This window comes from Tasmannia lanceolata, unplaced genomic scaffold (genome assembly GCF_043159265.1).
Source record: "Tasmannia lanceolata isolate RefF3 unplaced genomic scaffold, GAP_Taslan_0.1 ptg000044l, whole genome shotgun sequence".
Lineage (NCBI taxonomy): Eukaryota > Viridiplantae > Streptophyta > Magnoliopsida > Canellales > Winteraceae > Tasmannia > Tasmannia lanceolata.
Window position 1 is genome coordinate 8535320 of NW_027518721.1, and position 26605 is coordinate 8561924.

The window sequence follows — 26605 nt, forward strand, 5'->3', positions numbered from 1 at the left end:
GAAAGAAACGGAGATGAAAAACTCCAAGTATTTTGAGAGTTATGATGGAAATAGTTAGACTCGCGCTTTGGTTTAGCAATTTACTGACCTACCTCCGATTGATTGACCATAACTCTCTCAATTTAAGTCGTAATTCATTTAAATTAGTTTCATTTCGAAGGAATCGAAGTGTAGTTTAAAACGAAAGAAACGGAGATGAAAAACTCCAAGTATTTTGAGAGTTATGATGGAAATAGTTAGACTCGCGCTTTGGTTTAGCAATTTACTGAACTACCTCCGATTGATTGACCATAACTCTCTCAATTTAACTCGTAATTCATTTAAATTAGTTTCATTTCGAAAGAATCGAAGTGTAGTTTAAAACGAAAGAAACGGAGATGAAAAACTCCAAGTATTTTGAGAGTTATGATGGAAATAGTTAGACTCGCGCTTTGGTTTAGCAATTTACTGAACTACCTCCGATTGATTGACCATAACTCACCCAATTTAACTCGTAATTCATTGAAATTAGTTTCATTTCGAAGGAATCGAAGTGTGGTTTAAAACGAAAGAAACGGAGATGAAAAACTCCAATTATTTTGAGAGTTATGATGGAAATAGTTAGACTCGCGCTTTGGTTTAGCAATTTACTGACCTACCTCCGCTTGATTGACCATAACTCTCTCAATTTAACTCTTAATTCATTGAAATTAGTTTCATTTCGAAGGAATCGAAGTGTAGTTTAAAACGAAAGAAACGGAGATGAAAAACTCCAAGTATTTTGAGAGTTATGATGGAAATAGTTAGACTCGCGCTTTGGTTTAGCAATTTACTGACCTACCTCCGATTGATTGACCATAACTCTCTCAATTTAACTCTTAATTCATTGAAATTAGTTTCATTTCGAAGGAATCGAAGTGTAGTTTAAAACGAAAGAAACGGAGATGAAAAACTCCAAGTATTTTGAGAGTTATGATGGAAATAGTTAGACTCGCGCTTTGGTTTAGCAATTTACTGACCTACATCCGATTAATTGACCATAACTCTCTCAATTTAACTCTTAAGTCATTGAAATTAGTTTAATTTCGAAGGAATCGAAGTGTAGTTTAAAAGGAAAGAAACGGAGATGAAAAACTCCAAGTATTTTGAGAGTTATGATGGAAATAGTTAGACTCGCGCTTTGGTTTAGCAATTTACTGACCTCCCTCCGATTAATTGACCATAAATCACTCAATTTAACTCTTAAGTCATTGAAATTAGTTTCATTTCGAAGGAATCGAAGTGTAGTTTAAAACGAAAGAAACGGAGATGAAAAACTCCAAGTATTTTGAGAGTTATGATGGAAATAGTTAGACTCGCGCTTTGGTTTAGCAATTTAGTGACCTACCTCCGATTGATTGACCATAACTCTCTCAATTTAACTCTTAATTCATTGAAATTAGTTTCATTTCGAAGGAATCGAAGTGTAGTTTAAAACGAAAGAAACGGAGATGAAAAACTCCAAGTATTTTGAGAGTTATGATGGAAATAGTTAGACTCGCGCTTTGGTTTAGCAATTTACTGACCTACCTCCGATTGATTGGCCATAACTCTGTCAATTTAACTCTTAACTCATTGAAATTAGTTTCATTTCGAAGGAATCGAAGTGTAGTTTAAAACGAAAGAAACGGAGATGAAAAACTCCAAGTATTTTGAGAGTTATGATGGAAATAGTTAGACTCGCGCTTTGGTTTAGCAATTTACTGACCTCCCTCCGATTAATTGACCATAAATCACTCAATTTAACTCGTAATTCATTGAAATTAGTTTCATTTCGAAGGAATCGAAGTGTAGTTTAAAACGAAAGAAACGGAGATGAAAAACTCCAAGTATTTTGAGAGTTATGATGGAAATAGTTAGACTCGCGCTTTGGTTTAGCAATTTACTGACCTACATCCGATTAATTGACCATAACTCTCTCAATTTAACTCTTAAGTCATTGAAATTAGTTTCATTTCGAAGGAATCGAAGTGTAGTTTAAAAGGAAAGAAACGGAGATGAAAAACTCCAAGTATTTTGAGAGTTATGATGGAAATAGTTAGACTCGCGCTTTGGTTTAGCAATTTACTGACCTACCTCCGATTGATTGACCATAACTCTCTCAATTTAAGTCGTAATTCATTTAAATTAGTTTCATTTCGAAGGAATCGAAGTGTAGTTTAAAACGAAAGAAACGGAGATGAAAAACTCCAAGTATTTTGAGAGTTATGATGGAAATAGTTAGACTCGCGCTTTGGTTTAGCAATTTACTGAACTACCTCCGATTGATTGACCATAACTCTCTCAATTTAACTCGTAATTCATTTAAATTAGTTTCATTTCGAAGGAATCGAAGTGTAGTTTAAAACGAAAGAAACGGAGATGAAAAACTCCAAGTATTTTGAGAGTTATGATGGAAATAGTTAGACTCGCGCTTTGGTTTAGCAATTTACTGAACTACCTCCGATTGATTGACCATAACTCACTCAATTTAACTCGTAATTCATTGAAATTAGTTTCATTTCGAAGGAATCGAAGTGTGGTTTAAAACGAAAGAAACGGAGATGAAAAACTCCAATTATTTTGAGAGTTATGATGGAAATAGTTAGACTCGCGCTTTGGTTTAGCAATTTACTGACCTACCTCCGCTTGATTGACCATAACTCTCTCAATTTAACTCTTAATTCATTGAAATTAGTTTCATTTCGAAGGAATCGAAGTGTAGTTTAAAACGAAAGAAACGGAGATGAAAAACTCCAAGTATTTTGAGAGTTATGATGGAAATAGTTAGACTCGCGCTTTGGTTTAGCAATTTACTGACCTACCTCTGATTGATTGACCATAACTCTGTCAATTTAACTCTTAACTCATTGAAATTAGTTTCATTTCGAAGGAATCGAAGTGTAGTTTAAAACGAAAGAAACGGAGATGAAAAACTCCAAGTATTTTGAGAGTTATGATGGAAATAGTTAGACTCGCGCTTTGGTTTAGCAATTTACTGACCTACCTCTGATTGATTGACCATAACTCTGTCAATTTAACTCTTAACTCATTGAAATTAGTTTCATTTCGAAGGAATCGAAGTGTAGTTTAAAACGAAAGAAACGGAGATGAAAAACTCCAAGTATTTTGAGAGTTATGATGGAAATAGTTAGACTCGCGCTTTGGTTTAGCAATTTACTGACCTACCTCCGATTGATTGACCATAACTCTCTCAATTTAACTCTTAATTCATTGAACTTAGTTTCATTTCGAAGGAATCGAAGTGTAGTTTAAAACGAAAGAAACGGAGATGAAAAACTCCAAGTATTTTGAGAGTTATGATGGAAATAGTTAGACTCGCGCTTTGGTTTAGCAATTTACTGACCTACATCCGATTAATTGACCATAACTCTCTCAATTTAACTCTTAAGTCATTGAAATTAGTTTCATTTCGAAGGAATCGAAGTGTAGTTTAAAAGGAAAGAAACGGAGATGAAAAACTCCAAGTATTTTGAGAGTTATGATGGAAATAGTTAGACTCGCGCTTTGGTTTAGCAATTTACTGACCTACCTCCGATTGATTGACCATAACTCTCTCAATTTAAGTCGTAATTCATTTAAATTAGTTTCATTTCGAAGGAATCGAAGTGTAGTTTAAAACGAAAGAAACGGAGATGAAAAACTCCAAGTATTTTGAGAGTTATGATGGAAATAGTTAGACTCGCGCTTTGGTTTAGCAATTTACTGAACTACCTCCGATTGATTGACCATAACTCTCTCAATTTAACTCGTAATTCATTTAAATTAGTTTCATTTCGAAGGAATCGAAGTGTAGTTTAAAACGAAAGAAACGGAGATGAAAAACTCCAAGTATTTTGAGAGTTATGATGGAAATAGTTAGACTCGCGCTTTGGTTTAGCAATTTACTGACCTACCTCTGATTGATTGACCATAACTCTGTCAATTTAACTCTTAACTCATTGAAATTAGTTTCATTTCGAAGGAATCGAAGTGTAGTTTAAAACGAAAGAAACGGAGATGAAAAACTCCAAGTATTTTGAGAGTTATGATGGAAATAGTTAGACTCGCGCTTTGGTTTAGCAATTTACTGACCTACCTCCGATTGATTGACCATAACTCTCTCAATTTAACTCTTAATTCATTGAACTTAGTTTCATTTCGAAGGAATCGAAGTGTAGTTTAAAACGAAAGAAACGGAGATGAAAAACTCCAAGTATTTTGAGAGTTATGATGGAAATAGTTAGACTCGCGCTTTGGTTTAGCAATTTACTGACCTACATCCGATTAATTGACCATAACTCTCTCAATTTAACTCTTAAGTCATTGAAATTAGTTTCATTTCGAAGGAATCGAAGTGTAGTTTAAAAGGAAAGAAACGGAGATGAAAAACTCCAAGTATTTTGAGAGTTATGATGGAAATAGTTAGACTCGCGCTTTGGTTTAGCAATTTACTGACCTACCTTCGATTGATTGACCATAACTCTCTCAATTTAACTCTTAAGTCATTGAAATTAGTTTCATTTCGAAGGAATCGAAGTGTAGTTTAAAACGAAAGAAACGGAGATGAAAAACTCCAAGTATTTTGAGAGTTATGATGGAAATAGTTAGACTCGCGCTTTGGTTTAGCAATTTACTGACCTACCTCCGATTGATTGACCATAACTCTCTCAATTTAAGTCGTAATTCATTTAAATTAGTTTCATTTCGAAGGAATCGAAGTGTAGTTTAAAACGAAAGAAACGGAGATGAAAAACTCCAAGTATTTTGAGAGTTATGATGGAAATAGTTAGACTCGCGCTTTGGTTTAGCAATTTACTGACCTACCTCCGATTGATTGACCATAACTCTCTTAATTTAACTCTTAATTCATTGAAATTAGTTTCATTTCGAAGGAATCGAAGTGTAGTTTAAAACGAAAGAAACGGAGATGAAAAACTCCAAATATTTTGAGAGTTATGATGGAAATAGTTAGACTCGCGCTTTGGTTTAGCAATTTACTGACCTACCTCCGATTGATTGACCATAACTCTCTCAATTTAACTCTTAATTCATTGAAATTAGTTTCATTTCGAAGGAATCGAAGTGTAGTTTAAAACGAAAGAAACGGAGATGAAAAACTCCAAGTATTTTGAGAGTTATGATGGAAATAGTTAGACTCGCGCTTTGGTTTAGCAATTTACTGACCTACATCCGATTAATTGACCATAACTCTCTCAATTTAACTCTTAAGTCATTGAAATTAGTTTCATTTCGAAGGAATCGAAGTGTAGTTTAAAAGGAAAGAAACGGAGATGAAAAACTCCAAGTATTTTGAGAGTTATGATGGAAATAGTTAGACTCGCGCTTTGGTTTAGCAATTTACTGACCTCCCTCCGATTAATTGACCATAAATCACTCAATTTAACTCGTAATTCATTGAAATTAGTTTCATTTCGAAGGAATCGAAGTGTAGTTTAAAACGAAAGAAACGGAGATGAAAAACTCCAAGTATTTTGAGAGTTATGATGGAAATAGTTAGACTCGCGCTTTGGTTTAGCAATTTACTGACCTACCTCCGATTGATTGATCATAACTCTCTCAATTTAACTTTTAATTTATTGAAATTAGTTTCATTTCGAAGGAATCGAAGTGTAGTTTAAAACGAAAGAAACGGAGATGAAAAACTCCAAGTATTTTGAGAGTTATGATGGAAATAGTTAGACTCGCGCTTTGGTTTAGCAATTTACTGACCTACCTCTGATTGATTGACCATAACTCTGTCAATTTAACTCTTAACTCATTGAAATTAGTTTCATTTCGAAGGAATCGAAGTGTAGTTTAAAACGAAAGAAACGGAGATGAAAAACTCCAAGTATTTTGAGAGTTATGATGGAAATAGTTAGACTCGCGCTTTGGTTTAGCAATTTACTGACCTACCTCCGATTGATTGACCATAACTCTCTCAATTTAACTCTTAATTCATTGAACTTAGTTTCATTTCGAAGGAATCGAAGTGTAGTTTAAAACGAAAGAAACGGAGATGAAAAACTCCAAGTATTTTGAGAGTTATGATGGAAATAGTTAGACTCGCGCTTTGGTTTAGCAATTTACTGACCTACATCCGATTAATTGACCATAACTCTCTCAATTTAACTCTTAAGTCATTGAAATTAGTTTCATTTCGAAGGAATCGAAGTGTAGTTTAAAAGGAAAGAAACGGAGATGAAAAACTCCAAGTATTTTGAGAGTTATGATGAAAATAGTTAGACTCGCGCTTTGGTTTAGCAATTTACTGACCTACCTCCGATTGATTGACCATAACTCTCTCAATTTAAGTCGTAATTCATTTAAATTAGTTTCATTTCGAAGGAATCGAAGTGTAGTTTAAAACGAAAGAAACGGAGATGAAAAACTCCAAGTATTTTGAGAGTTATGATGGAAATAGTTAGACTCGCGCTTTGGTTTAGCAATTTACTGAACTACCTCCGATTGATTGACCATAACTCTCTCAATTTAACTCGTAATTCATTTAAATTAGTTTCATTTCGAAGGAATCGAAGTGTAGTTTAAAACGAAAGAAACGGAGATGAAAAACTCCAAGTATTTTGAGAGTTATGATGGAAATAGTTAGACTCGCGCTTTGGTTTAGCAATTTACTGAACTACCTCCGATTGATTGACCATAACTCACTCAATTTAACTCGTAATTCATTGAAATTAGTTTCATTTCGAAGGAATCGAAGTGTGGTTTAAAACGAAAGAAACGGAGATGAAAAACTCCAATTATTTTGAGAGTTATGATGGAAATAGTTAGACTCGCGCTTTGGTTTAGCAATTTACTGACCTACCTCCGCTTGATTGACCATAACTCTCTCAATTTAACTCTTAATTCATTGAAATTAGTTTCATTTCGAAGGAATCGAAGTGTAGTTTAAAACGAAAGAAACGGAGATGAAAAACTCCAAGTATTTTGAGAGTTATGATGGAAATAGTTAGACTCGCGCTTTGGTTTAGCAATTTACTGACCTACCTCCGCTTGATTGACCATAACTCTCTCAATTTAACTCTTAATTCATTGAAATTAGTTTCATTTCGAAGGAATCGAAGTGTAGTTTAAAACGAAAGAAACGGAGATGAAAAACTCCAAGTATTTTGAGAGTTATGATGGAAATAGTTAGACTCGCGCTTTGGTTTAGCAATTTACTGACCTACCTCTGATTGATTGACCATAACTCTGTCAATTTAACTCTTAACTCATTGAAATTAGTTTCATTTCGAAGGAATCGAAGTGTAGTTTAAAACGAAAGAAACGGAGATGAAAAACTCCAAGTATTTTGAGAGTTATGATGGAAATAGTTAGACTCGCGCTTTGGTTTAGCAATTTACTGACCTACCTCTGATTGATTGACCATAACTCTGTCAATTTAACTCTTAACTCATTGAAATTAGTTTCATTTCGAAGGAATCGAAGTGTAGTTTAAAACGAAAGAAACGGAGATGAAAAACTCCAATTATTTTGAGAGTTAATGGAAATAGTTAGACTCGCGCTTTGGTTTAGCAATTTACTGACCTACCTCCGATTGATTGACCATAACTCTCTCAATTTAACTCTTAAGTCATTGAAATTAGTTTCATTTCGAAGGAATCGAAGTGTAGTTTAAAACGAAAGAAACGGAGATGAAAAACTCCAAGTATTTTGAGAGTTATGATGGAAATAGTTAGACTCGCGCTTTGGTTTAGCAATTTACTGACCTACCTCCGATTGATTGACCATAACTCTCTCAATTTAAGTCGTAATTCATTTAAATTAGTTTCATTTCGAAGGAATCGAAGTGTAGTTTAAAACGAAAGAAACGGAGATGAAAAACTCCAAGTATTTTGATTGTTATGATGGAAATAGTTAGACTCGCGCTTTGGTTTAGCAATTTACTGACCTACCTCCGATTGATTGACCATAACTCTCTCAATTTAACTCTTAATTCATTGAAATTAGTTTCATTTCGAAGGAATCGAAGTGTAGTTTAAAACGAAAGAAACGGAGATGAAAAACTCCAAATATTTTGAGAGTTATGATGGAAATAGTTAGACTCGCGCTTTGGTTTAGCAATTTACTGACCTACCTCCGATTGATTGACCATAACTCTCTCAATTTAACTCTTAATTCATTGAAATTAGTTTCATTTCGAAGGAATCGAAGTGTAGTTTAAAACGAAAGAAACGGAGATGAAAAACTCCAAGTATTTTGAGAGTTATGATGGAAATAGTTAGACTCGCGCTTTGGTTTAGCAATTTACTGACCTACATCCGATTAATTGACCATAACTCTCTCAATTTAACTCTTAAGTCATTGAAATTAGTTTCATTTCGAAGGAATCGAAGTGTAGTTTAAAAGGAAAGAAACGGAGATGAAAAACTCCAAGTATTTTGAGAGTTATGATGGAAATAGTTAGACTCGCGCTTTGGTTTAGCAATTTACTGACCTCCCTCCGATTAATTGACCATAAATCACTCAATTTAACTCGTAATTCATTGAAATTAGTTTCATTTCGAAGGAATCGAAGTGTAGTTTAAAACGAAAGAAACGGAGATGAAAAACTCCAAGTATTTTGAGAGTTATGATGGAAATAGTTAGACTCGCGCTTTGGTTTAGCAATTTACTGACCTACCTCCGATTGATTGATCATAACTCTCTCAATTTAACTTTTAATTTATTGAAATTAGTTTCATTTCGAAGGAATCGAAGTGTAGTTTAAAACGAAAGAAACGGAGATGAAAAACTCCAAGTATTTTGAGAGTTATGATGGAAATAGTTAGACTCGCGCTTTGGTTTAGCAATTTACTGACCTACCTCTGATTGATTGACCATAACTCTGTCAATTTAACTCTTAACTCATTGAAATTAGTTTCATTTCGAAGGAATCGAAGTGTAGTTTAAAACGAAAGAAACGGAGATGAAAAACTCCAAGTATTTTGAGAGTTATGATGGAAATAGTTAGACTCGCGCTTTGGTTTAGCAATTTACTGACCTACCTCCGATTGATTGACCATAACTCTCTCAATTTAACTCTTAATTCATTGAACTTAGTTTCATTTCGAAGGAATCGAAGTGTAGTTTAAAACGAAAGAAACGGAGATGAAAAACTCCAAGTATTTTGAGAGTTATGATGGAAATAGTTAGACTCGCGCTTTGGTTTAGCAATTTACTGACCTACATCCGATTAATTGACCATAACTCTCTCAATTTAACTCTTAAGTCATTGAAATTAGTTTCATTTCGAAGGAATCGAAGTGTAGTTTAAAAGGAAAGAAACGGAGATGAAAAACTCCAAGTATTTTGAGAGTTATGATGAAAATAGTTAGACTCGCGCTTTGGTTTAGCAATTTACTGACCTACCTCCGATTGATTGACCATAACTCTCTCAATTTAAGTCGTAATTCATTTAAATTAGTTTCATTTCGAAGGAATCGAAGTGTAGTTTAAAACGAAAGAAACGGAGATGAAAAACTCCAAGTATTTTGAGAGTTATGATGGAAATAGTTAGACTCGCGCTTTGGTTTAGCAATTTACTGAACTACCTCCGATTGATTGACCATAACTCTCTCAATTTAACTCGTAATTCATTTAAATTAGTTTCATTTCGAAGGAATCGAAGTGTAGTTTAAAACGAAAGAAACGGAGATGAAAAACTCCAAGTATTTTGAGAGTTATGATGGAAATAGTTAGACTCGCGCTTTGGTTTAGCAATTTACTGAACTACCTCCGATTGATTGACCATAACTCACTCAATTTAACTCGTAATTCATTGAAATTAGTTTCATTTCGAAGGAATCGAAGTGTGGTTTAAAACGAAAGAAAAGGAGATGAAAAACTCCAATTATTTTGAGAGTTATGATGGAAATAGTTAGACTCGCGCTTTGGTTTAGCAATTTACTGACCTACCTCCGCTTGATTGACCATAACTCTCTCAATTTAACTCTTAATTCATTGAAATTAGTTTCATTTCGAAGGAATCGAAGTGTAGTTTAAAACGAAAGAAACGGAGATGAAAAACTCCAAGTATTTTGAGAGTTATGATGGAAATAGTTAGACTCGCGCTTTGGTTTAGCAATTTACTGACCTACCTCCGCTTGATTGACCATAACTCTCTCAATTTAACTCTTAATTCATTGAAATTAGTTTCATTTCGAAGGAATCGAAGTGTAGTTTAAAACGAAAGAAACGGAGATGAAAAACTCCAAGTATTTTGAGAGTTATGATGGAAATAGTTAGACTCGCGCTTTGGTTTAGCAATTTACTGACCTACCTCTGATTGATTGACCATAACTCTGTCAATTTAACTCTTAACTCATTGAAATTAGTTTCATTTCGAAGGAATCGAAGTGTAGTTTAAAACGAAAGAAACGGAGATGAAAAACTCCAAGTATTTTGAGAGTTATGATGGAAATAGTTAGACTCGCGCTTTGGTTTAGCAATTTACTGACCTACCTCTGATTGATTGACCATAACTCTGTCAATTTAACTCTTAACTCATTGAAATTAGTTTCATTTCGAAGGAATCGAAGTGTAGTTTAAAACGAAAGAAACGGAGATGAAAAACTCCAAGTATTTTGAGAGTTATGATGGAAATAGTTAGACTCGCGCTTTGGTTTAGCAATTTACTGACCTACCTCCGATTGATTGACCATAACTCTCTCAATTTAACTCTTAATTCATTGAACTTAGTTTCATTTCGAAGGAATCGAAGTGTAGTTTAAAACGAAAGAAACGGAGATGAAAAACTCCAAGTATTTTGAGAGTTATGATGGAAATAGTTAGACTCGCGCTTTGGTTTAGCAATTTACTGACCTACATCCGATTAATTGACCATAACTCTCTCAATTTAACTCTTAAGTCATTGAAATTAGTTTCATTTCGAAGGAATCGAAGTGTAGTTTAAAAGGAAAGAAACGGAGATGAAAAACTCCAAGTATTTTGAGAGTTATGATGGAAATAGTTAGACTCGCGCTTTGGTTTAGCAATTTACTGACCTACCTCCGATTGATTGACCATAACTCTCTCAATTTAAGTCGTAATTCATTTAAATTAGTTTCATTTCGAAGGAATCGAAGTGTAGTTTAAAACGAAAGAAACGGAGATGAAAAACTCCAAGTATTTTGAGAGTTATGATGGAAATAGTTAGACTCGCGCTTTGGTTTAGCAATTTACTGAACTACCTCCGATTGATTGACCATAACTCTCTCAATTTAACTCGTAATTCATTTAAATTAGTTTCATTTCGAAGGAATCGAAGTGTAGTTTAAAACGAAAGAAACGGAGATGAAAAACTCCAAGTATTTTGAGAGTTATGATGGAAATAGTTAGACTCGCGCTTTGGTTTAGCAATTTACTGACCTACCTCTGATTGATTGACCATAACTCTGTCAATTTAACTCTTAACTCATTGAAATTAGTTTCATTTCGAAGGAATCGAAGTGTAGTTTAAAACGAAAGAAACGGAGATGAAAAACTCCAAGTATTTTGAGAGTTATGATGGAAATAGTTAGACTCGCGCTTTGGTTTAGCAATTTACTGACCTACCTCCGATTGATTGACCATAACTCTCTCAATTTAACTCTTAATTCATTGAACTTAGTTTCATTTCGAAGGAATCGAAGTGTAGTTTAAAACGAAAGAAACGGAGATGAAAAACTCCAAGTATTTTGAGAGTTATGATGGAAATAGTTAGACTCGCGCTTTGGTTTAGCAATTTACTGACCTACATCCGATTAATTGACCATAACTCTCTCAATTTAACTCTTAAGTCATTGAAATTAGTTTCATTTCGAAGGAATCGAAGTGTAGTTTAAAAGGAAAGAAACGGAGATGAAAAACTCCAAGTATTTTGAGAGTTATGATGGAAATAGTTAGACTCGCGCTTTGGTTTAGCAATTTACTGACCTACCTCCGATTGATTGACCATAACTCTCTCAATTTAAGTCGTAATTCATTTAAATTAGTTTCATTTCGAAGGAATCGAAGTGTAGTTTAAAACGAAAGAAACGGAGATGAAAAACTCCAAGTATTTTGAGAGTTATGATGGAAATAGTTAGACTCGCGCTTTGGTTTAGCAATTTACTGAACTACCTCCGATTGATTGACCATAACTCTCTCAATTTAACTCGTAATTCATTTAAATTAGTTTCATTTCGAAGGAATCGAAGTGTAGTTTAAAACGAAAGAAACGGAGATGAAAAACTCCAAGTATTTTGAGAGTTATGATGGAAATAGTTAGACTCGCGCTTTAGTTTAGCAATTTACTCACCTCCCTCCGATTGATTGATCATAACTCACTCAATTTAACTCGTAATTCATTGAAATTAGTTTCATTTCGAAGGAATCGAAGTGTAGTTTAAAACGAAAGAAACGGAGATGAAAAACTCCAAGTATTTTGAGAGTTATGATGGAAATAGTTAGACTCGCGCTTTGGTTTAGCAATTTACTGACCTACCTCCGATTGATTGACCATAACTCTCTCAATTTAACTCTTAATTCATTGAAATTAGTTTCATTTCGAAGGAATCGAAGTGTAGTTTAAAACGAAAGAAACGGAGATGAAAAACTCCAAATATTTTGAGAGTTATGATGGAAATAGTTAGACTCGCGCTTTGGTTTAGCAATTTACTGACCTACCTCCGATTGATTGACCATAACTCTCTCAATTTAACTCTTAATTCATTGAAATTAGTTTCATTTCGAAGGAATCGAAGTGTAGTTTAAAACGAAAGAAACGGAGATGAAAAACTCCAAGTATTTTGAGAGTTATGATGGAAATAGTTAGACTCGCGCTTTGGTTTAGCAATTTACTGACCTACATCCGATTAATTGACCATAACTCTCTCAATTTAACTCTTAAGTCATTGAAATTAGTTTCATTTCGAAGGAATCGAAGTGTAGTTTAAAAGGAAAGAAACGGAGATGAAAAACTCCAAGTATTTTGAGAGTTATGATGGAAATAGTTAGACTCGCGCTTTGGTTTAGCAATTTACTGACCTCCCTCCGATTAATTGACCATAAATCACTCAATTTAACTCGTAATTCATTGAAATTAGTTTCATTTCGAAGGAATCGAAGTGTAGTTTAAAACGAAAGAAACGGAGATGAAAAACTCCAAGTATTTTGAGAGTTATGATGGAAATAGTTAGACTCGCGCTTTGGTTTAGCAATTTACTGACCTACCTCCGATTGATTGATCATAACTCTCTCAATTTAACTTTTAATTTATTGAAATTAGTTTCATTTCGAAGGAATCGAAGTGTAGTTTAAAACGAAAGAAACGGAGATGAAAAACTCCAAGTATTTTGAGAGTTATGATGGAAATAGTTAGACTCGCGCTTTGGTTTAGCAATTTACTGACCTACCTCTGATTGATTGACCATAACTCTGTCAATTTAACTCTTAACTCATTGAAATTAGTTTCATTTCGAAGGAATCGAAGTGTAGTTTAAAACGAAAGAAACGGAGATGAAAAACTCCAAGTATTTTGAGAGTTATGATGGAAATAGTTAGACTCGCGCTTTGGTTTAGCAATTTACTGACCTACCTCCGATTGATTGACCATAACTCTCTCAATTTAACTCTTAATTCATTGAACTTAGTTTCATTTCGAAGGAATCGAAGTGTAGTTTAAAACGAAAGAAACGGAGATGAAAAACTCCAAGTATTTTGAGAGTTATGATGGAAATAGTTAGACTCGCGCTTTGGTTTAGCAATTTACTGACCTACATCCGATTAATTGACCATAACTCTCTCAATTTAACTCTTAAGTCATTGAAATTAGTTTCATTTCGAAGGAATCGAAGTGTAGTTTAAAAGGAAAGAAACGGAGATGAAAAACTCCAAGTATTTTGAGAGTTATGATGGAAATAGTTAGACTCGCGCTTTGGTTTAGCAATTTACTGACCTACCTCCGATTGATTGACCATAACTCTCTCAATTTAAGTCGTAATTCATTTAAATTAGTTTCATTTCGAAGGAATCGAAGTGTAGTTTAAAACGAAAGAAACGGAGATGAAAAACTCCAAGTATTTTGAGAGTTATGATGGAAATAGTTAGACTCGCGCTTTGGTTTAGCAATTTACTGAACTACCTCCGATTGATTGACCATAACTCTCTCAATTTAACTCGTAATTCATTTAAATTAGTTTCATTTCGAAGGAATCGAAGTGTAGTTTAAAACGAAAGAAACGGAGATGAAAAACTCCAAGTATTTTGAGAGTTATGATGGAAATAGTTAGACTCGCGCTTTGGTTTAGCAATTTACTGAACTACCTCCGATTGATTGACCATAACTCACTCAATTTAACTCGTAATTCATTGAAATTAGTTTCATTTCGAAGGAATCGAAGTGTGGTTTAAAACGAAAGAAACGGAGATGAAAAACTCCAATTATTTTGAGAGTTATGATGGAAATAGTTAGACTCGCGCTTTGGTTTAGCAATTTACTGACCTACCTCCGCTTGATTGACCATAACTCTCTCAATTTAACTCTGAATTCATTGAAATTAGTTTCATTTCGAAGGAATCGAAGTGTAGTTTAAAACGAAAGAAACGGAGATGAAAAACTCCAAGTATTTTGAGAGTTATGATGGAAATAGTTAGACTCGCGCTTTGGTTTAGCAATTTACTGACCTACATCCGATTAATTGACCATAACTCTCTCAATTTAACTCTTAAGTCATTGAAATTAGTTTCATTTCGAAGGAATCGAAGTGTAGTTTAAAAGGAAAGAAACGGAGATGAAAAACTCCAAGTATTTTGAGAGTTATGATGGAAATAGTTAGACTCGCGCTTTGGTTTAGCAATTTACTGACCTACCTCCGATTGATTGACCATAACTCTCTCAATTTAAGTCGTAATTCATTTAAATTAGTTTCATTTCGAAGGAATCGAAGTGTAGTTTAAAACGAAAGAAACGGAGATGAAAAACTCCAAGTATTTTGAGAGTTATGATGGAAATAGTTAGACTCGCGCTTTGGTTTAGCAATTTACTGAACTACCTCCGATTGATTGACCATAACTCTCTGAATTTAACTCGTAATTCATTTAAATTAGTTTCATTTCGAAGGAATCGAAGTGTAGTTTAAAACGAAAGAAACGGAGATGAAAAACTCCAAGTATTTTGAGAGTTATGATGGAAATAGTTAGACTCGCGCTTTGGTTTAGCAATTTACTGAACTACCTCCGATTGATTGACCATAACTCACTCAATTTAACTCGTAATTCATTGAAATTAGTTTCATTTCGAAGGAATCGAAGTGTGGTTTAAAACGAAAGAAACGGAGATGAAAAACTCCAATTATTTTGAGAGTTATGATGGAAATAGTTAGACTCGCGCTTTGGTTTAGCAATTTACTGACCTACCTCCGCTTGATTGACCATAACTCTCTCAATTTAACTCTTAATTCATTGAAATTAGTTTCATTTCGAAGGAATCGAAGTGTAGTTTAAAACGAAAGAAACGGAGATGAAAAACTCCAAGTATTTTGAGAGTTATGATGGAAATAGTTAGACTCGCGCTTTGGTTTAGCAATTTACTGACCTACCTCTGATTGATTGACCATAACTCTGTCAATTTAACTCTTAACTCATTGAAATTAGTTTCATTTCGAAGGAATCGAAGTGTAGTTTAAAACGAAAGAAACGGAGATGAAAAACTCCAAGTATTTTGAGAGTTATGATGGAAATAGTTAGACTCGCGCTTTGGTTTAGCAATTTACTGACCTCCCTCCGATTAATTGACCATAAATCACTCAATTTAACTCGTAATTCATTGAAATTAGTTTCATTTCGAAGGAATCGAAGTGTAGTTTAAAACGAAAGAAACGGAGATGAAAAACTCCAAGTATTTTGAGAGTTATGATGGAAATAGTTAGACTCGCGCTTTGGTTTAGCAATTTACTGACCTACCTCCGATTGATTGATCATAACTCTCTCAATTTAACTCTTAATTCATTGAAATTAGTTTCATTTCGAAGGAATCGAAGTGTAGTTTAAAACGAAAGAAACGGAGATGAAAAACTCCAAGTATTTTGAGAGTTATGATGGAAATAGTTAGACTCGCGCTTTGGTTTAGCAATTTACTGACCTACCTCTGATTGATTGACCATAACTCTGTCAATTTAACTCTTAACTCATTGAAATTAGTTTCATTTCGAAGGAATCGAAGTGTAGTTTAAAACGAAAGAAACGGAGATGAAAAACTCCAAGTATTTTGAGAGTTATGATGGAAATAGTTAGACTCGCACTTTGGTTTAGCAATTTACTGACCTACCTCCGATTGATTGACCATAACTCTCTCAATTTAACTCTTAATTCATTGAAATTAGTTTCATTTCGAAGGAATCGAAGTGTAGTTTAAAACGAAAGAAACGGAGATGAAAAACTCCAAGTATTTTGAGAGTTATGATGGAAATAGTTAGACTCGCGCTTTGGTTTAGCAATTTACTGACCTACATCCGATTAATTGACCATAACTCTCTCAATTTAACTCTTAAGTCATTGAAATTAGTTTCATTTCGAAGGAATCGAAGTGTAGTTTAAAAGGAAAGAAACGGAGATGAAAAACTCCAAGTATTTTGAGAGTTATGATGGAAATAGTTAGACTCGCGCTTTGGTTTAGCAATTTACTGACCTACCTCCGATTGATTGACCATAACTCTCTCAATTTAAGTCGTAATTCATTTAAATTAGTTTCATTTCGAAGGAATCGAAGTGTAGTTTAAAACGAAAGAAACGGAGATGAAAAACTCCAAGTATTTTGAGAGTTATGATGGAAATAGTTAGACTCGCGCTTTGGTTTAGCAATTTACTGAACTACCTCCGATTGATTGACCATAACTCTCTCAATTTAACTCGTAATTCATTTAAATTAGTTTCATTTCGAAGGAATCGAAGTTTAGTTTAAAACGAAAGAAACGGAGATGAAAAACTCCAAGTATTTTGAGAGTTATGATGGAAATAGTTAGACTCGCGCTTTGGTTTAGCAATTTACTGAACTACCTCCGATTGATTGACCATAACTCTCTCAATTTAACTCGTAATTCATTTAAATTAGTTTCATTTCGAAGGAATCGAAGTGTAGTTTAAAACGAAAGAAACGGAGATGAAAAACTCCAAGTATTTTGAGAGTTATGATGGAAATAGTTAGACTCGCGCTTTGGTTTAGCAATTTACTGACCTCCCTCCGATTAATTGACCATAAATCACTCAATTTAACTCGTAATTCATTGAAATTAGTTTCATTTCGAAGGAATCGAAGTGTAGTTTAAAACGAAAGAAACGGAGATGAAAAACTCCAAGTATTTTGAGAGTTATGATGGAAATAGTTAGACTCGCGCTTTGGTTTAGCAATTTACTGACCTACCTCCGATTGATTGACCATAACTCTCTCAATTTAACTCTTAATTCATTGAAATTAGTTTCATTTCGAAGGAATCGAAGTGTAGTTTAAAACGAAAGAAACGGAGATGAAAAACTCCAAGTATTTTGAGAGTTATGATGGAAATAGTTAGACTCGCGCTTTGGTTTAGCAATTTACTGACCTACCTCCGATTGATTGACCATAACTCTGTCAATTTAACTCTTAACTCATTGAAATTAGTTTCATTTCGAAGGAATCGAAGTGTAGTTTAAAACGAAAGAAACGGAGATGAAAAACTCCAAGTATTTTGAGAGTTATGATGGAAATAGTTAGACTCGCGCTTTGGTTTAGCAATTTACTGACCTCCCTCCGATTAATTGACCATAAATCACTCAATTTAACTCGTAATTCATTGAAATTAGTTTCATTTCGAAGGAATCGAAGTGTAGTTTAAAACGAAAGAAACGGAGATGAAAAACTCCAAGTATTTTGAGAGTTATGATGGAAATAGTTAGACTCGCGCTTTGGTTTAGCAATTTACTGACCTACATCCGATTAATTGACCATAACTCTCTCAATTTAACTCTTAAGTCATTGAAATTAGTTTCATTTCGAAGGAATCGAAGTGTAGTTTAAAACGAAAGAAACGGAGATGAAAAACTCCAAGTATTTTGAGAGTTATGATGGAAATAGTTAGACTCGCGCTTTGGTTTAGCAATTTACTGACCTCCCTCCGATTAATTGACCATAAATCACTCAATTTAACTCGTAATTCATTGAAATTAGTTTCATTTCGAAGGAATCGAAGTGTAGTTTAAAACGAAAGAAACGGAGATGAAAAACTCCAAGTATTTTGAGAGTTATGATGGAAATAGTTAGACTCGCGCTTTGGTTTAGCAATTTACTGACCTACCTCCGATTGATTGACCATAACTCTCTCAATTTAACTCTTAATTCATTGAAATTAGTTTCATTTCGAAGGAATCGAAGTGTAGTTTAAAACGAAAGAAACGGAGATGAAAAACTCCAAGTATTTTAAGAGTTATGATGGAAATAGTTAGACTCGCGCTTTGGTTTAGCAATTTACTGACCTACCTCCGATTGATTGACCATAACTCTGTCAATTTAACTCTTAACTCATTGAAATTAGTTTCATTTCGAAGGAATCGAAGTGTAGTTTAAAACGAAAGAAACGGAGATGAAAAACTCCAAGTATTTTGAGAGTTATGATGGAAATAGTTAGACTCGCGCTTTGGTTTAGCAATTTACTGACCTACATCCGATTAATTGACCATAACTCTCTCAATTTAACTCTTAAGTCATTGAAATTAGTTTCATTTCGAAGGAATCGAAGTGTAGTTTAAAAGGAAAGAAACGGAGATGAAAAACTCCAAGTATTTTGAGAGTTACGATGGAAATAGTTAGACTCGCGCTTTGGTTTAGCAATTTACTTACCTACCTCCGATTGATTGACCATAACTCTCTCAATTTAACTCGTAATTCATTGAAATTAGTTTCATTTCGAAGGAATCGAAGTGTAGTTTAAAACGAAAGAAACGGAGATGAAAAACTCCAAGTATTTTGAGAGTTATGATGGAAATAGTTAGACTCGCGCTTTGGTTTAGCAATTTACTGACCTCCCTCCGATTGATTGACCATAACTCACTAAATTTAACTCGTAATTCATTGAAATTAGTTTCATTTCGAAGGAATCGAAGTGTGGTTTAAAACGAAAGAAACGAAGATGAAAAACTCCAAGTATTTTGAGAGTTATGATGGAAATAGTTAGACTCGCGCTTTGGTTTAGCAATTTACTAACCTCCCTCCGATTGATTGACCATAAATCACTCAATTTAACTCGTAATTCATTGAAATTAGTTTCATTTCGAAGGAATCGAAGTGTAGTTTAAAACGAAAGAAACGGAGATGAAAAACTCCAAGTATTTTGAGAGTTATGATGGAAATAGTTAGACTCGCGCTTTGGTTTAGCAATTTACTGACCTACCTCCGCTTGATTGACCATAACTCTCTCAATTTAACTCTTAACTCTTTGAAATTAGTTTCATTTCGAAGGAATCGAAGTGTAGTTTAAAACGAAAGAAACGGAGATGAAAAACTCCAAGTATTTTGAGAGTTATGATGGAAATAGTTAGACTCGCGCTTTGGTTTAGCAATTTACTGACCTACCTCCGATTGATTGACCATAACTCTCTCAATTTAACTCTTAATTCATTGAAATTAGTTTCATTTCGAAGGAATCGAAGTGTAGTTTAAAACGAAAGAAACGGAGATGAAAAACTCCAAGTATTTTGAGAGTTATGATGGAAATAGTTAGACTCGCGCTTTGGTTTAGCAATTTACTGACCTACCTCCGATTGATTGACCATAACTCTGTCAATTTAACTCTTAACTCATTGAAATTAGTTTCATTTCGAAGGAATCGAAGTGTAGTTTAAAACGAAAGAAACGGAGATGAAAAACTCCAAGTATTTTGAGAGTTATGATGGAAATAGTTAGACTCGCGCTTTGGTTTAGCAATTTACTGACCTCCCTCCGATTAATTGACCATAAATCACTCAATTTAACTCGTAATTCATTGAAATTAGTTTCATTTCGAAGGAATCGAAGTGTAGTTTAAAACGAAAGAAACGGAGATGAAAAACTCCAAGTATTTTGAGAGTTATGATGGAAATAGTTAGACTCGCGCTTTGGTTTAGCAATTTACTGACCTACATCCGATTAATTGACCATAACTCTCTCAATTTAACTCTTAAGTCATTGAAATTAGTTTCATTTCGAAGGAATCGAAGTGTAGTTTAAAACGAAAGAAACGGAGATGAAAAACTCCAAGTATTTTGAGAGTTATGATGGAAATAGTTAGACTCGCGCTTTGGTTTAGCAATTTACTGACCTCCCTCCGATTAATTGACCATAAATCACTCAATTTAACTCGTAATTCATTGAAATTAGTTTCATTTCGAAGGAATCGAAGTGTAGTTTAAAACGAAAGAAACGGAGATGAAAAACTCCAAGTATTTTGAGAGTTATGATGGAAATAGTTAGACTCGCGCTTTGGTTTAGCAATTTACTGACCTACCTCCGATTGATTGACCATAACTCTCTCAATTTAACTCTTAATTCATTGAAATTAGTTTCATTTCGAAGGAATCGAAGTGTAGTTTAAAACGAAAGAAACGGAGATGAAAAACTCCAAGTATTTTAAGAGTTATGATGGAAATAGTTAGACTCGCGCTTTGGTTTAGCAATTTACTGACCTACCTCCGATTGATTGACCATAACTCTGTCAATTTAACTCTTAACTCATTGAAATTAGTTTCATTTCGAAGGAATCGAAGTGTAGTTTAAAACGAAAGAAACGGAGATGAAAAACTCCAAGTATTTTGAGAGTTATGATGGAAATAGTTAGACTCGCGCTTTGGTTTAGCAATTTACTGACCTACATCCGATTAATTGACCATAACTCTCTCAATTTAACTCTTAAGTCATTGAAATTAGTTTCATTTCGAAGGAATCGAAGTGTAGTTTAAAAGGAAAGAAACGGAGATGAAAAACTCCAAGTATTTTGAGAGTTACGATGGAAATAGTTAGACTCGCGCTTTGGTTTAGCAATTTACTTACCTACCTCCGATTGATTGACCATAACTCTCTCAATTTAACTCGTAATTCATTGAAATTAGTTTCATTTCGAAGGAATCGAAGTGTAGTTTAAAACGAAAGAAACGGAGATGAAAAACTCCAAGTATTTTGAGAGTTATGATGGAAATAGTTAGACTCGCGCTTTGGTTTAGCAATTTACTGACCTCCCTCCGATTGATTGACCATAACTCACTAAATTTAACTCGTAATTCATTGAAATTAGTTTCATTTCGAAGGAATCGAAGTGTGGTTTAAAACGAAAGAAACGAAGATGAAAAACTCCAAGTATTTTGAGAGTTATGATGGAAATAGTTAGACTCGCGCTTTGGTTTAGCAATTTACTAACCTCCCTCCGATTGATTGACCATAAATCACTCAATTTAACTCGTAATTCATTGAAATTAGTTTCATTTCGAAGGAATCGAAGTGTAGTTTAAAACGAAAGAAACGGAGATGAAAAACTCCAAGTATTTTGAGAGTTAATAGAAATAGTTAGACTCGCGCTTTGGTTTAGCAATTTACTGACCTACCTCCGATTGATTGACCATAACTCTCTCAATTTAACTCTTAAGTCATTGAAATTAGTTTCATTTCGAAGGAATCGAAGTGTAGTTTAAAACGAAAGAAACGGAGATGAAAAACTCCAAGTATTTTGAGAGTTATGATGGAAATAGTTAGACTCGCGCTTTGGTTTAGCAATTTACTTACCTACCTCCGATTGATTGACCATAACTCTCTCAATTTAACTCGTAATTCATTTAAATTAGTTTCATTTCGAAGGAATCGAAGTGTAGTTTAAAACGAAAGAAACGGAGATGAAAAACTCCAAGTATTTTGAGAGTTATGATGGAAATAGTTAGACTCGCGCTTTGGTTTAGCAATTTACTGAACTCCCTCCGATTGATTGACCATAAATCACTCAATTTAACTCGTAATTCATTGAAATTAGTTTCATTTCGAAGGAATCGAAGTGTAGTTTAAAACGAAAGAAACGGAGATGAAAAACTCCAAGTATTTTGATAGTTAATGGAAATAGTTAGACTCGCGCTTTGGTTTAGCAATTTACTGACCTACCTCCGATTGATTGACCATAACTCTCTCAATTTAACTCTTAAGTCATTGAAATTAGTTTCATTTCGAAGGAATCGAAGTGTAGTTTAAAACGAAAGAAACGGAGATGAAAAACTCCAAGTATTTTGAGAGTTATGATGGAAATAGTTAGACTCGCGCTTTGGTTTAGCAATTTACTGACCTCCCTCCGATTAATTGACCATAAATCACTCAATTTAACTCGTAATTCATTGAAATTAGTTTCATTTCGAAGGAATCGAAGTGTAGTTTAAAACGAAAGAAACGGAGATGAAAAACTCCAAGTATTTTGAGAGTTATGATGGAAATAGTTAGACTCGCGCTTTGGTTTAGCAATTTACTGACCTACCTCCGATTGATTGACCATAACTCTCTCAATTTAACTCTTAATTCATTGAAATTAGTTTCATTTCGAAGGAATCGAAGTGTAGTTTAAAACGAAAGAAACGGAGATGAAAAACTCCAAGTATTTTAAGAGTTATGATGGAAATAGTTAGACTCGCGCTTTGGTTTAGCAATTTACTGACCTACCTCCGATTGATTGACCATAACTCTGTCAATTTAACTCTTAACTCATTGAAATTAGTTTCATTTCGAAGGAATCGAAGTGTAGTTTAAAACGAAAGAAACGGAGATGAAAAACTCCAAGTATTTTGAGAGTTATGATGGAAATAGTTAGACTCGCGCTTTGGTTTAGCAATTTACTGACCTACATCCGATTAATTGACCATAACTCTCTCAATTTAACTCTTAAGTCATTGAAATTAGTTTCATTTCGAAGGAATCGAAGTGTAGTTTAAAAGGAAAGAAACGGAGATGAAAAACTCCAAGTATTTTGAGAGTTACGATGGAAATAGTTAGACTCGCGCTTTGGTTTAGCAATTTACTTACCTACCTCCGATTGATTGACCATAACTCTCTCAATTTAACTCGTAATTCATTGAAATTAGTTTCATTTCGAAGGAATCGAAGTGTAGTTTAAAACGAAAGAAACGGAGATGAAAAACTCCAAGTATTTTGAGAGTTATGATGGAAATAGTTAGACTCGCGCTTTGGTTTAGCAATTTACTGACCTCCCTCCGATTGATTGACCATAACTCACTAAATTTAACTCGTAATTCATTGAAATTAGTTTCATTTCGAAGGAATCGAAGTGTGGTTTAAAACGAAAGAAACGAAGATGAAAAACTCCAAGTATTTTGAGAGTTATGATGGAAATAGTTAGACTCGCGCTTTGGTTTAGCAATTTACTAACCTCCCTCCGATTGATTGACCATAAATCACTCAATTTAACTCGTAATTCATTGAAATTAGTTTCATTTCGAAGGAATCGAAGTGTAGTTTAAAACGAAAGAAACGGAGATGAAAAACTCCAAGTATTTTGAGAGTTAATGGAAATAGTTAGACTCGCGCTTTGGTTTAGCAATTTACTGACCTACCTCCGATTGATTGACCATAACTCTCTCAATTTAACTCTTAAGTCATTGAAATTAGTTTCATTTCGAAGGAATCGAAGTGTAGTTTAAAACGAAAGAAACGGAGATGAAAAACTCCAAGTATTTTGAGAGTTATGATGGAAATAGTTAGACTCGCGCTTTGGTTTAGCAATTTACTTACCTACCTCCGATTGATTGACCATAACTCTCTCAATTTAACTCGTAATTCATTTAAATTAGTTTCATTTCGAAGGAATCGAAGTGTAGTTTAAAACGAAAGAAACGGAGATGAAAAACTCCAAGTATTTTGAGAGTTATGATGGAAATAGTTAGACTCGCGCTTTGGTTTAGCAATTTACTGAACTCCCTCCGATTGATTGACCATAAATCACTCAATTTAACTCGTAATTCATTGAAATTAGTTTCATTTCGAAGGAATCGAAGTGTAGTTTAAAACGAAAGAAACGGAGATGAAAAACTCCAAGTATTTTGATAGTTAATGGAAATAGTTAGACTCGCGCTTTGGTTTAGCAATTTACTGACCTACCTCCGATTGATTGACCATAACTCTCTCAATTTAACTCTTAAGTCATTGAAATTAGTTTCATTTCGAAGGAATCGAAGTGTAGTTTAAAACGAAAGAAACGGAGATGAAAAACTCCAAGTATTTTGAGAGTTATGATGGAAATAGTTAAACTCGCGCTTTGGTTTAGCAATTTACTTACCTACCTCCGATTGATTGACCATAACTCTCTCAATTTAACTCGTAAGTCATTTAAATGAGTTTCATTTCGAAGGAATCGAAGTGTAGTTTAAAACGAAAGAAACGGAGATGAAAAACTCCAAGTATTTTGAGAGTTATGATGGAAATAGTTAGACTCGCGCTTTGGTTTAGCAATTTACTGACCTCCCTCCGATTGATTGACTATAACTCACTCAATTTAACTCGTAATTCATTGAAATTAGTTTCATTTCGAAGGAATCGAAGTGTGGTTTTAAACGAAAGAAACGGAGATGAAAAACTCCAAGTATTTTGAGAGTTATGATGGAAATAGTTAGACTCGCGCTTTGGTTTAGCAATTTACTGACCTACCTCCGCTTGATTGACCATAACTCTCTCAATTTATCTCTTAACTCTTTGAAATTAGTTTCATTTCGAAGGAATCGAAGTGTAGTTTAAAACGAAAGAAACGGAGATGAAAAACTCCAAGTATTTTGAGAGTTATGATGGAAATAGTTAGACTCGCGCTTTGGTTTAGCAATTTAATGACCTACCTCCGATTGATTGACCATAACTCTCTCAATTTAACTCGTAATTCATTTAAATTAGTTTCATTTCGAAGGAATCGAAGTGTAGTTTAAAACGAAAGAAACGGAGATGAAAAACTCCAAGTATTTTGAGAGTTATGATTGAAATAGTTAGACTCGCGCTTTAGTTTAGCAATTTACTGACCTCCCTCCGATTGATTGACCATAACTCACTCAATTTAACTCGTAATTCATTGAAATTAGTTTCATTTCGAAGGAATCGAAGTGTAGTTTAAAACAAAAGAAACGGAGATGAAAAACTCCAAGTATTTTGAGAGTTAATGGAAATAGTTAGACTCGCGCTTTGGTTTAGCAATTTACTGACCTACCTCCGAATGATTGACCATAACTCTCTCAATTTAACTCTTAAGTCATTGAAATTAGTTTAATTTCGAAGGAATCGAAGTGTAGTTTAAAACGAAAGAAACGGAGATGAAAAACTCCAAGTATTTTGAGAGTTATGATGGAAATAGTTAGACTCGCGCTTTGGTTTAGCAATTTACTGACCTACCTCCGATTGATTGACCATAACTCTCTCAATTTAACTCGTAATTCATTTAAATTAGTTTCATTTCGAAGGAATCGAAGTGTAGTTTAAAACGAAAGAAACGGAGATGAAAAACTCCAAGTATTTTGAGAGTTATGATGGAAATAGTTAGACTCGCGCTTTGGTTTAGCAATTTACTGACCTACATCCGATTAATTGACCATAACTCTCTCAATTTAACTCTTAAGTCATTGAAATTAGTTTCATTTCGAAGGAATCGAAGTGTAGTTTAAAACGAAAGAAACGGAGATGAAAAACTCCAAGTATTTTGAGAGTTATGATGGAAATAGTTAGACTCGCGCTTTGGTTTAGCAATTTAGTAACCTACCTCCGATTGATTGACCATAACTCTCTCAATTTAACTCTTAATTCATTGAAATTAGTTTTATTTCGAAGGAATCGAAGTGTAGTTTAAAACGAAAGAAACGGAGATGAAAAACTCCAAGTATTTTGAGAGTTATGATGGAAATAGTTAGACTCGCGCTTTGGTTTAGCAATTTACTGACCTACCTCCGATTGATTGACCATAACTCTCTCAATTTAACTCTTAAGTCATTTAAAAATTAGTTTCATTTCGAAGGAATCGAAGTGTAGTTTAAAACGAAAGAAACGGAGATGAAAAACTCCAAGTATTTTGAGAGTTATGATAAAAATAGTTAGACTCGCGCTTTGGTTTATAAATTTACTTACCTACCTCCGATTGATTGACCATAACTCTCTCAATTTAACTCGTAATTCATTTAAATTAGTTTCATTTCGAAGGAATCGAAGTGTAGTTTAAAACGAAAGAAACGGAGATGAAAAACTCCAAGTATTTTGAGAGTTATGATGGAAATAGTTAGACTCGCGCTTTAGTTTAGCAATTTACTGACCTCCCTCCGATTGATTGACCATAACTCACTCAATTTAACTCGTAATTCATTGAAATTAGTTTCATTTCGAAGGAATCAAAGTGTAGTTTAAAACAAAAGAAACGGAGATGAAAAACTCCAAGTATTTTGAGAGTTAATGGAAATAGTTAGACTCGCGCTTTGGTTTAGCAATTTACTGACCTACCTCCGATTGATTGACCATAACTCTCTCAATTTAACTCTTAAGTCATTGAAATTAGTTTCATTTCGAAGGAATCGAAGTGTAGTTTAAAACGAAAGAAACGGAGATGAAAAACTCCAAGTATTTTGAGAGTTATGA